Genomic DNA, 12,400 nt, shown 5'->3' on the forward strand with positions numbered 1-12,400 from the left:
GACCCCTGCGGGAGACTCTCGTTCCTCTGCCGTGCCGGACCCCCCGCCTGGCCCAGCGTCACTCTCTGCCCCTCCTGGCCCTGCCGCCCACAATGCACTTCGTTCCAGTCCCCGAAGTCGCTTATTTTACAAATACACGCACGCGCACACACCTGTTTTCCTCACCACACAACCCGCAGGAGTTTCTTTTGCCCTCTGGGCTCCCCTGGGTGAGTTTTGCCCTCAGAATCCCCAAAGTTACTTACACCACCTCCCAGTGCCCTCATTCATGTTTGCTCTCATTTATACGTCACCCCCCCGAACACTCGGCGCTCCTCGAGTCTCCTTCGTCCCCGGAGTGCGCGTTACCCCCCAAGGAGCCTGCCTTTGGCACACTGCAAATTAATTCACACATTTCCCATATGGCATATGTGGCATTTTCGTTTCCCTGTCCCCCCCCATCCCAAGACCCTCTCGTTCCCTCAAGTTATACCTGGCATTTCACGTCTCCTGAAAGCCCCCCCACCCCGTCCCCCCAAATCACCTTATGCATCACATTCGCCCCCCAAGCCGCTCAGCCGCTTGTCCCCGAACACCTTGTGTCCCCAGTCTCCAAAGTCACTTTTGAACAACAATACCCTTCAGTGCTTCGCCATGGACCCGTCACAGTGAGTGTATGGGTGCCTCTGCTCCGTCTGCATTCACATGTGTGTTAAGCGCTGGACGTGTAAATTACCTCGTGATACCACGTTCCGCATTTTGGTGAAACTTTTCCAAACGGGAGGTGATTTCACAGAAAGGCAGCGTTGTGTGGGACTTGCACGCTCTCTTGTTTTCGTCTGCGGTTCTCTTTTGTTTGTCGTTATCGTGTCTAATAAGAAACATTGATTTAGTTCATCAGCCTAGAGTGTAAGAAATTAATTTGAGTCTTTTCTAAAATTTATAATATCCTGTAAAGTATTTACTGATAAATAAGTCTAATCATGGCTCGTGTTTTTGTATTAATTCATTTAGCTGATACTTTCTTTCGTTTAGATCGCTGGTTAATTTTTCCTGGAGCAATTCAGGGTAAGAACCTCGAGTCACAGAAGGAGGTGGGATTCAAACCGGGTCCTTCGAGTGGCCAGTGACGGCTGGGAGCACTTTGCTACCCGCTAAGCCACATATTTTTATTATAGCGGTACATTTTCTTCACTTCATATGCTTAGTTCAGTAGACTGGGCACTAACCTGACCAGTACAGCACCTGACAAAAATTTAAAAAAGATTGTCACCTGTAAATTTCCATTAAAATTCATTCACTCACACTGGCTGAAGCCACTTGTCACGAGTGGGGTTGCGGCGAGCCGGAGTCTAACCTGGCAACACAGGGTGCAAGGCCGGAGGGGAAGGGGAGACACCCAGGACGGGACGCCAGTCCAATGCAAGGCACCCCAAGCGGGACTCGAACCCCAGACCCCCCGGAGAGCAGGATCCAGCCAAACCCACTGCAACACCGCACCGCCCTTATTAAAATTAACAAATGTTATTTTTCTTCAATGGAGCTTTTCTCTGCCAGGCACATTTTTTTATTCACACCCTACCTGCCAGTTCTTATTACTGTTAGATATAAATCATGTACAGTTTATTTGAATATAAATGTCATTTAATGTCCAATACATGAAGCTGATGTAACACAGTGGTAAAAATAATAGTAACGTGACAAAGACGTAAGAAAATATCCAAAAGCAAGAGGTTCACGGCGATGCTGTAATGATGCAGGCGATGTGTCAGGAAGACGGGGGACAGAAATGTCGATTGTCCATCGATCACTGGAAGCCCGGGTGCCCCGGTCACACAGGACGGCGCTCCATCTCGTTCCCCTCTGCCTTGGGGGCTTCCAGCGGAAACTTGTTGCGATACCAGTAAATAACATGGTATTTCTGAAGTGAGCAGGAGCACAGCGGAGAAACCGTTTTCCTTTTGGACGGCGGAGTAAATAAGAGACGTGTGCAGGGTGTACGCAGGAGTGCTGAGTGCAATAGCGTCGTTCCGGAATGTTTCTCGAGATATTATTTAAAATCCTGCTCCAGAACCACCGTGTCAGGTTTCGCATTAAGATCGATGGCAGCGGGTAGCGGAGCGGTTAAGGGCATGGACTCGTGACCTTGAGGTTCAACCCCGTTCCTTCCTGCTGCTGTAGTACCCTTGTGCGCGGTACTTATCCCGAGTTACCACGGAAAGGCAGTGCCCGGCGGTGTAAATGGGTCACGTACTATAAATTGCTCCGACTTAAATGTTCATTAAAACTAAATGGCACGATTTTGCCTGCCTTACAAAGCAAACTGAGTACATTACCTCACTGGAAAGTGTCAGAATAACAGTAATGAAGAACATTTGCTGTGTAAAAATTGCTCCCTCTTTAAACCGCTTGTCTTGAGGAATTTTACCTCAGTCTATCTATCTGTCCGTCCGTCCATCCATCCAGCCACCCTATCTACCTACCTACCTGTGCACCTGCTGATCACGAAAGCAGAAGAGAGATCAGTGTCAAAAGCGCAATGGGACATTTTGGGGCACAGCGGCACAGCGAGTAGTGCTGCTGTCTCACCCCACCTGGGTGATGCGAGAGGACGTGGGTTTGATCCCCGCTCAGTCTGTGTGGAGTTCGCATGTTCTCCCGTGTCTGTGTGGGTTTCCTCTGTGCGCTTTGGTTTCCTCCCACAGTCCAAAGACATGCTGTTCAGCTTCCCCCATAGTGTGTGTGTGTGTTCCATTGATGTATGGATGAGTGACCCAGTGTAAGTAGTGTATCTAGCACTGTAAGTCACTGTGGTGAATAAGGTGTGTGGGCTGGTAATGCTACGTAGAGGTCACTGGAAGTTGCTTTGGAGAAAAGCGTCTGATAAATAAGTAAATGTAAATAGCAGAAGGATGAGCAGAATGAGTGTTTAATGAACAGGATGGAAGTACATTATAAGTGCTGGCTGAGCGAAAAGAACGGCGACACAGTACCAATATGGCAGCGAACACTTTTCGGTGGTGACTAAGGGCATCGGTTGCTGGAGCTGCCCCAGCACTGCACCGCCTGTTATACTGTCCCTGTACCATCGGGTGTCGCTGTTGTGTGTAGCGCCTCGAGCAGCGGTCAAACCAGAGGGCCTGTTTCTAAATAAATAGGTTCAGGTGGCTCATTGTCTCACGAAGGAACCGCTCTGAGCACAACCGCAGCCCATCGCTCATACTGCTCACTTCAGTGGCCGGGTGCTGTCGGGAGGCCTTCCCTGGGGGGGCGGGGGGGGGGGGGGCGCACGAGATGCTCGGAAGGGCCGAGGGGATCGCGCTGGAGTCAGCTGACCGGTCGCCGAGAAATAAAAAAGGTGACCAGCACGCGTTTCCCAAGGACACGCGCGGTCGAGGACGTGCTCTCGTTTCTGCCGCACATCCTCTGGAAGGCGTTTATTCTCAGTCGCTCCGATAAAATGTCCAGCCGCAGGAACGGATAATGTTCTACGTCCCTTTCGAGCAAAACAAGCAGCAAAATAATGCTAAAACATGACATCAGACCCACAGCAGCGAGGGAGGAGCGTCAAAGCCGCACGACCTGCCGCGTTCCCTGCGCGAAGACACGTCATCCCAAGACACTGCGCTCACCTTGGGTGAAATTCAACTCCAGCTTGCACTGCGGTATTACCTGGGGACGTGCTGAGAGGAGCCGGCACCTCGGGAAGGAGAGCGGCGCACGCGGACGCTCGGCTGAATGAGAGGGAGCGTCATACATAATTAATGTCGCGCGCACAATATGAAGGAGGTGCTGCAACATCAAGAGGGCCGAATGTCTCACTGCGCACAGTGATCACAATTAAAGTCAAGCTGGGAAAGCTGCCTTCGCGGCACAGCGGATGGACCGCTCGGCGAGAAGACTCGGATATTTCACCGCTCGTCTTTCGTTCGGTCCGCCTCAAGTCGGAAGGCATTGCCGTTACCTGTACATAGAGACACAGCAGCACCGTCACACTTGAGGCCTATTTATGATCAATAATGCTCATACGGAAGCTGAGGGGCGCCACTGTAATGTGATTAGAAACAGTTCTTTTAACGAATCGCTGGTGAGCAATATCGCAGGGAAGAGGTGCCGGCCGGTCGGTTTCAAGGCTCCGCGGTCGAACGTCTACGGGCTGGCAAAGCAGTAAATGTGGCGCGAGCTCCGGATGAGCCCCCAAGAGCTGCCCCTTCTCAGGCATCACGGTACAGAAAGCCTTAAAGCCTCAGCGTCTCCGTCGAAATGTCGCGAGGCGGGATGGGTTCCGTCAACACGGAGCAGTTTGTGCTGCGATTTGCTGACGGGACCATCGGCTTCCATCATTATTACTATTTAGTTACACGATTTACAGCGTAAAGCTACTTACGACCATCTACCCTTTATAACAGGACTGGTATTTCTTGCTAGGTCAGTTCAGGGTAAGTACCTCGATCAAGGGCACTTCCGCAGGAGGTGGGATTTGAACCTGTGTCGTTTGAGTGCGACCCAAGAGCGCTAACCGCTGCGCCACCTGCTGGTGCCTCCACAGAACCAAGGATGGAGCCCAGACGGCACTTTGGTGACAACGGCCTCCGTTCTCACCGTCTTGCCTTGTACGAAGTAGCCCTTTGCAAAGCATGTCGTTTTATTAATCAAACATTATTTTATTTAATGTCTCCAGACATACATTATACATTATTACTGATCACTAGAGAAAGACTGTTCAGAATGCGCTGTTTTATTTATAGTTTCTCACGTTTTTATTTATACATTTTATTTAATATTTATCGGTATCATTATTAGCGCTCTGATTTCCGACGTTTCTCTGAGCCTCGAGCAAGTGATTGTTTGACTTTATTTATGAAAAAAATCAGGGAGTTCGTGTCAAAGATGGCGATGCAGAAACTAGGGGCTCGGAACCAGAAGACACTTTAGAAATATTTCCAAATCAATCGTTTTTTTTCCCCCGGAAATCTATTTCCCACAATATACAGGACAATTTAATTAAGTCCCAAATGTTTCCCTTTAATTGGAAAAATGCTCTCTGTGGCATTTTCCAGCTCAGAATTAAAAATATTAAAATATTGAATACTTAAACCAACAGATCTTGCCAAGCGAAAACTCATTTTGTTGTTATATAATTGATTTCCGCTCGGCCCTGGAGCCGCGTGAGAATTATAACGCCGGAAATAGCTATCTTACCTCGTGCCGCGTAACACTCGGAATGAAAAGTTCTTCGACAAGAATCGCAAGTTCTTTTCGTCGTCGAGCCATTGGGATTTCGGGGTCGGAAATGGTCGACCGGTTCACCGAGACCTCCGGCCTTCGCTCTACGCCAACATTCGGCGGCGGTCGAGGGCGACCGAGCCGTACGAGCGAAGCCCGGGGGGCCGGTGAAGCCGTCAAGCCCGCCGGGAACGACGCGACTCGCGTGTCGTAGGAGTGACGGGCTTGGAAACCTCAGCAAGTGATAGCAGTTAAACTGTACTTTGATATTCCGCAATCCTCGTATCCATTCATTACAGTGGAACAAACAAAGATTACTGTTTATTTCACGATCGTTACGTCTGAGCACTTACCGGCGGAAAATGGAATCAGTCCCAGAATCCCTGCAAATGTATAACACATGAGCGAGCGAGCGAGCAAGTAAGCTACTGGTAAAATAACAACGCAAATTTCCAGAAATGTGTAAATAATTTAAAAATCGTACGGCGATAACTCGGCCGGGAAGCTCCGCGTAAGCCTAGGCCCCTCAAAAATGATCACGTTTCGAAGAACAGCACAGCGGTGCTTCTCGGTGAGACGCTTCCGCCGCACAATACGCCATGTTGTATTAAGTCCGACCTTAAGCGTTACACCACTTTCTTGACTCCGAAACATCGTGTAACGTATTTGACGATGAACCCAAGGGGAGCTCTGCTCATCGTTGTGCTCGGTGACCGGGGGGGGGGGTGTAGTCGTCGGATCGATATCATTCTAACGGATATTCATATTTGCGTAGCCCGCAGCTCTTTTTCCTTTAAGACTTTGGGATATAATTGATCAGGCTCCCCTTCTCTTGACACGCCTTTACTTTTAGCGATGGAAAACCGAATCCCTGCAACCAACATGCACGTTAAACTTTCGTTCTGCATTGACGAAACAACAAGCCCTGTTACGAAAATGGGAATGTGAGAAACACCTGCTGTCGCAAAGCAGGGCGAAAAATGCGAAACTTTTAAAAATTCCCATTTTCGTGGAACCGGTTTGCATTCCTTTACAACAGTTCGCATTCGTTTCCTCGTGTTGGGCACCGCGGGCGGCCACTGCAAACCGAAGGACGAGATTTATTTTCTCTTTCTTATACCGTTACGGTAATTATAGTGATCGTTTTGCGCTGCCGCGGCAATGGCGGAGAGCTAAAGCGTCGAGCCAAAGTTCACGCACGGATAGAAATCAAAGTGCCCCGGCCTTTTGATGGGCGGAGATCTCATTTGGCAAATGACCGACGCGTCGATTTTAAAACGTATCTTCCAAGAAAGGCCGCCCGGCTCTCCGTCCATGCAGAAAATGATGCTCAGCGTACTTATCATCTCATAACCGAGAACCAAAACACACGCGTCCACGACGGCACGCAACGCGTCGCCCCGACGGGGCCCGCGAATGACGTCACCCAGGTGTCCGGCGCGGCGCCGCCGCAAAGCCAGAAGGGACCCGCGCAGGAATGTACGATTTCCTAGCGAAAAGGCGTCGATTAAAAGCAGAGAACATCGCACGGTGCCTTTGTTGTCAATAGGCCGACGCCCCCTCCCGGCGCGGCGTGGCGCCTCCGTGAATATATGTATCGCTTGACGGATCTCCTTAAAGATTTATGGTTAGGAAACAGACATTTTGTCATCCGTCACTGAACATATGCATTCTCTGCAATCTCTGTGTCTGCTCCCTCCCTCCCTGTGTTTCTTTCTCCCTCCCTCCCTCTGTCTCTCTCTCTCTCTCGCTCGCTCGCTCGCTCACCCGCTCCTGCCCCATGGCCTGAGGGAACAGTTGGCTCTCTGAATGCTCTTCCCCTTTTGTGAGCACACATTGATTGCCTCTCCGCTCTCCAAAGCAAACCAGCATGGGGTTCGGGCAGCCTGCTGTAGCTGGTACGGCTCGCGCTCGCTCCCTCCGAATGACAAGGGGGAGAGCGAGCGGGCGAGCGAGAGAGAAAGAGAGAGGTGGCGGGGGGGGGGGTCCAAAAAAATTGTGGGGAAACAGAGAAAGGAAATCATCTAGGGGCACTTTCCACTTCCAGAAATTGTCCCATGGCAGCGAAATGCGACTGTCTGTCTGTCTCGCTCTCTCTCGCTCTCTCTCGCTCTCTCTTTCACTCTCTCTCTCTCTTTCTCTCCATCCCTCCCTCCCTCTCAACTCGGGCTCAGAAGAGAATCAATAGTGCTTTAATTGATTTCCCTCATGTCTTGTTGTCAAATGGAGCACTGCTGCCTCTCTCTCGGCGAGCCGATCCCTTTCTGCATCCCTCCCCGCCGTCCCCCCGCTGTCTGCTTTCATCCAAACTGCCTTATTTGTTAAGCAGCCCCTGTCTGTTTGCCGCGACTCCCTCGGCAGCGTCGAAGCTGTCACCGTGCCCCCCCCCCCACCGTGGAAACGTCGCGCGCCACCCGGGCACGTAACAAATTAATCCGTTTGCGCTTCGTATATGTTTACAGTTGTTTGTTAATTGGAGGAGGGAACCCTCGTAAGTATAAATATTTGAAGACGCCCTTCTGCCTGCTGTACCGTATTAATACCTCTGCCGCTCCTGACGGAGTCCCGTTCGCCGCCCCGGAGGCCGCTCCGCCGGGCTGCTGCCGAACCCCCGACACGAGGCTACGCCGGCACCACGTTTCATAGCAGGTCTTTAATCAAGCAGCAGGATGTGTGTGTGTGTGTGTGTGTGTGTGTGCGCCTGTGCGTGCGTGCTTGTTTGTTTGCCTAATTGGGACTAAGTGTGGTGAGAGGCCTCTAGAGACCAGCGCCACCGGAAGACTCTTTGACTCACGGAAGGTCACGGCGAAGAGAGCGGTTTCGCGCTCTTTCAGTCATCGTTTGAGTCTCAGCTTCCGAGCGCCTTCCGTGAGGAGCCGTCGCATCCCCTGGATGCTCCTCAAATCCGACGGTATGCGAGCGCTCCTGAAGTTTCCGTCTGCGTGCGAATCCCTCGAGAGTGACTAATCCCAGATGGAACCGTAAATAATAAAACTGGCGTGTTATTGTAAATAATAAAACGAGAAGTGTATTTCACAGCTGAAATGACACTTTGTTCACTGCTGCTCCAGAAGGAACATACATGGGAACAAATAATAACCATTTCGCACGTAGAACAATGACAAAACTTTCATGAAATAAAAGCACTGTTGTCAGTTCAGAGCCCCATCCACCTCTTGCGTCCGCCGCCGCCGCCAATACTGCGTGTATCATTCGTTCAAACTCTTGAACACATACTTTGTTGCTCACAGTCAACGAAATGACTCCTGCATTATATTAAATATTAGATATTATATATAGTTACCGTGTGTATAACATGAAATACTTGTATGTATGTGTATAGCACTGATGTACACGTTCTCAGTACGATGAAGGAACGTTTCCACACAGAGCAGCTTTACCACATCCTAACTGTCTTACATGTACATGTGTTCATTTATCAAAAAGACAGTTTTCTCCAAAGCGACTTACATCTCATAGAAAATACAAAGTGTTCATTGCATTAGGAGAAAGAGACACCTAGATGCAGACGTGTGATTCTTAAGTGCAGTTAGTTTGTTTCTCTCCACCATATGAACCAACGTTCATCACACGAGTAGCTGCATAAAAGTGTATCAGAATATCGACGATTCCTGATCGCCTTCCTAGTAATAATTTTTGAGATACATACAAACATTTACGTTACATTAGAGGAGTAGCTGTGTAAAGGTTTATTTGGGTATGATCTCAAAGTTATAGTGCATGAACATTTACACTTTACAAGAACTTAGGAGACGATGGGCGAAGTGAGTCCGGAAGAGGTGAGTTTTAAGACCCTTCCTAAGCGTGGACAGAGATTCAGCAGTTCTGAGTGAGAGGGGGAGGTCGTTCCACCACAACGGAGCCAGAACCGACAACCTTCGTGCTTTATCCTTCGTGTGTGGGACCACCAAGCGGGCAGATGTGCAAGAGCGTAGCAGTCCGGTTGGGAAAATCGTTCTTTCGAAGGAAGGCCACAGCGTACCCTTCCTACCGTCTTTTCGAAACATCGAAGCTAACATTTCTGTACGTTGAATTTGTATTAATTTAATTGTGCAGTGATTTCAACAACTTTTATTTGTGTTTTGAAAGTTTGATTCTTTTTTCCCCCCATATACCTTTGGTTTGAGCATCAAGGCAGAATCGTGCATGATGACTTTTGAGAAGCGACCCTCGGTAACCGGGAGGTACGATCCGCACAAACCGGACACCACGTGGTCAAGAGCAGCGCCGCACTTCTCTGAAATCTGGCAGCAGCAGTTCTCACCAAGTGCTTAAAGCCTCAACAGGTGAAGTAAGGCTTTAGTACCGTGGGGAAGCAGACGAACTCACACAGGGTGAGTGTTACTTTGGAGACCGCGAAGCGAGAACAAATCCCCCACAGAGCCATCGCCTCTCATCCGGGAGTAAAGCGGCGTCGCTCTCAGGTACCTGGGAAAATGGATCGTATGGAAATGAAAAAGAAAAAGATACGACTCGTCATAAATAACAAACGTCATTGTGTGAATGGTGGTGACGCTGGGGGGTGGAACCAGCAACCGCCTGGTATCTTCAGTAGCTCTGAGATCACAAGTAAAGATGTTGGTATTGCTGGCTCTTTGTTGCCTGTCGAAGATCCCGCACTAAGTGCAGGAATAACGTTCCGAAGACATTTCGGCGCGAAGGCCGAGGACGCGCCGCACCTGACGTCTTTGAGGGACTCGCGTCGAATGGCGGAGTTCCGCGAGTTTGGATCCGGGCAACTTGACTTGCAGCGGCTCTGGATGAGTCAGGCTTTCGGCGGGAGGTTAGACGTGTTTGGGAGACTCGGTACACATACCCACGACCTCTTCCCTTCTTTATACAGGAACCGACCAGCTGGGATTTGCCGGCGATTTTGCCGCGTGAATCGCAACCGCGGGCGGAAATACAACACGCGCCCGATTGGGCCAATTACGGCTAACTGCTCTTAATTGAAAGTACAAGTAAGGCGTGCGGTCGTCCCCCCTGCCCCCCCTCCCCTTTCTTTTTTGTGCCTTGCAACAATTTAATTTCCACCAAGGCGATAATTTCTCAGCACCTGTTTTGGCGAAATTAAACATGAACCCAGTCAAGCTGAAGTTGCCCCACCTATAATCCATCCATCTTTGTGGCAGCCATCTGGCCCCAGCTTTTTGTGTGGAGAAGCGGGAGGTGTGGGGCTGCGTGCAAATGTTAGGAGCTATGGTAACAGGCCGGGGGAGCCGCGGTGCGCCGCTCGCTCGCGCCTTGTTTTGTCCCTAACCCGCGATGGGCCGGAGCTCCAGAGAGCGTGTTATGGGAGCGTGACAAATGACCCGCAAGAGATAATGTTAAAGCGCAGAGCAAGCAAATCTGGGAGCAAATGCGAAATTATCCGGCCACTTAATCTTGACATCGAACCCGTGTTTGTTTAGGAAGCCGGGCTGTAATTCAAACCCATGCGTTGTATTTCAGAGAGCCCTTCTCCGCCGCTTCCATCGCTCGGCATTTCATCGTTCAACTTCAGTCCGAACGTAGTCCAACGGGAACGTCTGTCGTGCGCCGTTCCGATGTGCGCTACGGAGGAATTGCAGCGCGCGCTTAAATTTACTCACTTCTTTGTGGAATGGCATTGGGGGGAATGTGGACTCTGTTAAAGTATGCTGTAATTTCTTAAATTGTAACCCCCCGCTAAGTGGTACAAAATAACATGGTCTCTCCGTCTAAGGAGAGGGCAATATAAAAATGACTGACTGCTGCGAGCAATTATGTCATTTCCCAGATTTATTCCCGCCAACTCAGATAACTGTTTGGAGCCGAGTGTCCTTCAGATGTGATGCTCTGAAAATGGACCCGGCGCATTACTGTCAGACGCCCCGCAAAGGGGAAAAGCCAAACGCGTCGTGTGGCACTGCTTGCTCCCTTGCAAATGGTGTTAAAGCTGGCTTTGAAAAGTGCGAGCGAGGTTTAAAATGAAAACACACACACACACACAGATGCTGGGAAGGTGTAGAAAGAAGTCCATGGTGCACATGGTATTTGTGCAGCAGTAACCTGTCTAGGCGAAGACTTTTTTTTTTGATGATGGTAAAAATTGCACGGAAACGACACAACAAAGGCATGTAACAGACGCTTATTAATATATCGTAATTCTTTTCGGAGAGATTTAATTGTCACGCGTGCGACAGCTCACAGCACGGAAGCGCAAGCCTTGAACAAATATCCGCGCTTTAGTGAAATGCATCAATATGTTAAAATGCTTTTAATGTGGCTCTTTCGTTAGCGTGTGTGTGTGTGATCACATGTCCATTATTGGAGGCTAATCTGTGATGTCTAACAATACATTTTGCTGACGTTACAAATATCCATGCCTCCGTTGCACTTCCATGCATTTACGTTGTATACAGGGGTCCAGCATTTATTTATTTTTTGTCTTTAATATATGATGTGTTGTAGAGGAATAGAGGAACGATACGGAGCTTGAGACAGCATGACAAGAATGTATGTTACTCATTAAACACTGTCCCGTTGTTCATACTGGTACAACCGTCCTGTCATGACGGCCACATTTCCTACAAAGGCGGGGTGTCGCTGGGGGTCTGAGGTCAAGCAGCAGAGTCGCTGTTATTTCCTTTAACAACAAAACCATTAATGTAGCCACAAAACAATATAAAGTAACCATCATGCCGAAAAGCAGCCTTGGGATGACTTTAAAAACCTCTGAAATTTCACAAATAATAAAGGTGCCTTTCCTGATACAGTGTTAGTTCAGTGTCATTTAACAGGGACAGCACATGGCGTCAGGGTAAAGGACATGTGCCGGGGGTGGGGTGGGGAGGTGCTGCCGCACACCTGATCAAGGCACGCATGGTTGTGACAGCAAGTTTGGAATTATCTGAAAGTGACCGGGTCTCCGCTGAGTCGTAACGATAAAGACGCTTATTTAACAGCACGCTTGACATCATACGTTGACGTATCTTCATTTCACCGACGGTCAAAACACTTTGTTTCAACTGTGCTTAACTGGAATGGTTCCCCTGAAATACCCATTGAGCAGAAGGGTACAAATACAAGTACCTTTGGATGAAAGTGCTGGCTAAGCGGCATCATGAAGAGCGAGGACCGTGTTCTCGCTGTTTGTGTCGAGCTCCCGGAGGAATCGCGTCCCCGCTGTTCTCTCTCTTCCTTGTGCTCGTAA

This window comes from Scleropages formosus, chromosome 24 (assembly GCF_900964775.1).
Source record: "Scleropages formosus chromosome 24, fSclFor1.1, whole genome shotgun sequence".
Classification (NCBI taxonomy): domain Eukaryota; kingdom Metazoa; phylum Chordata; class Actinopteri; order Osteoglossiformes; family Osteoglossidae; genus Scleropages; species Scleropages formosus.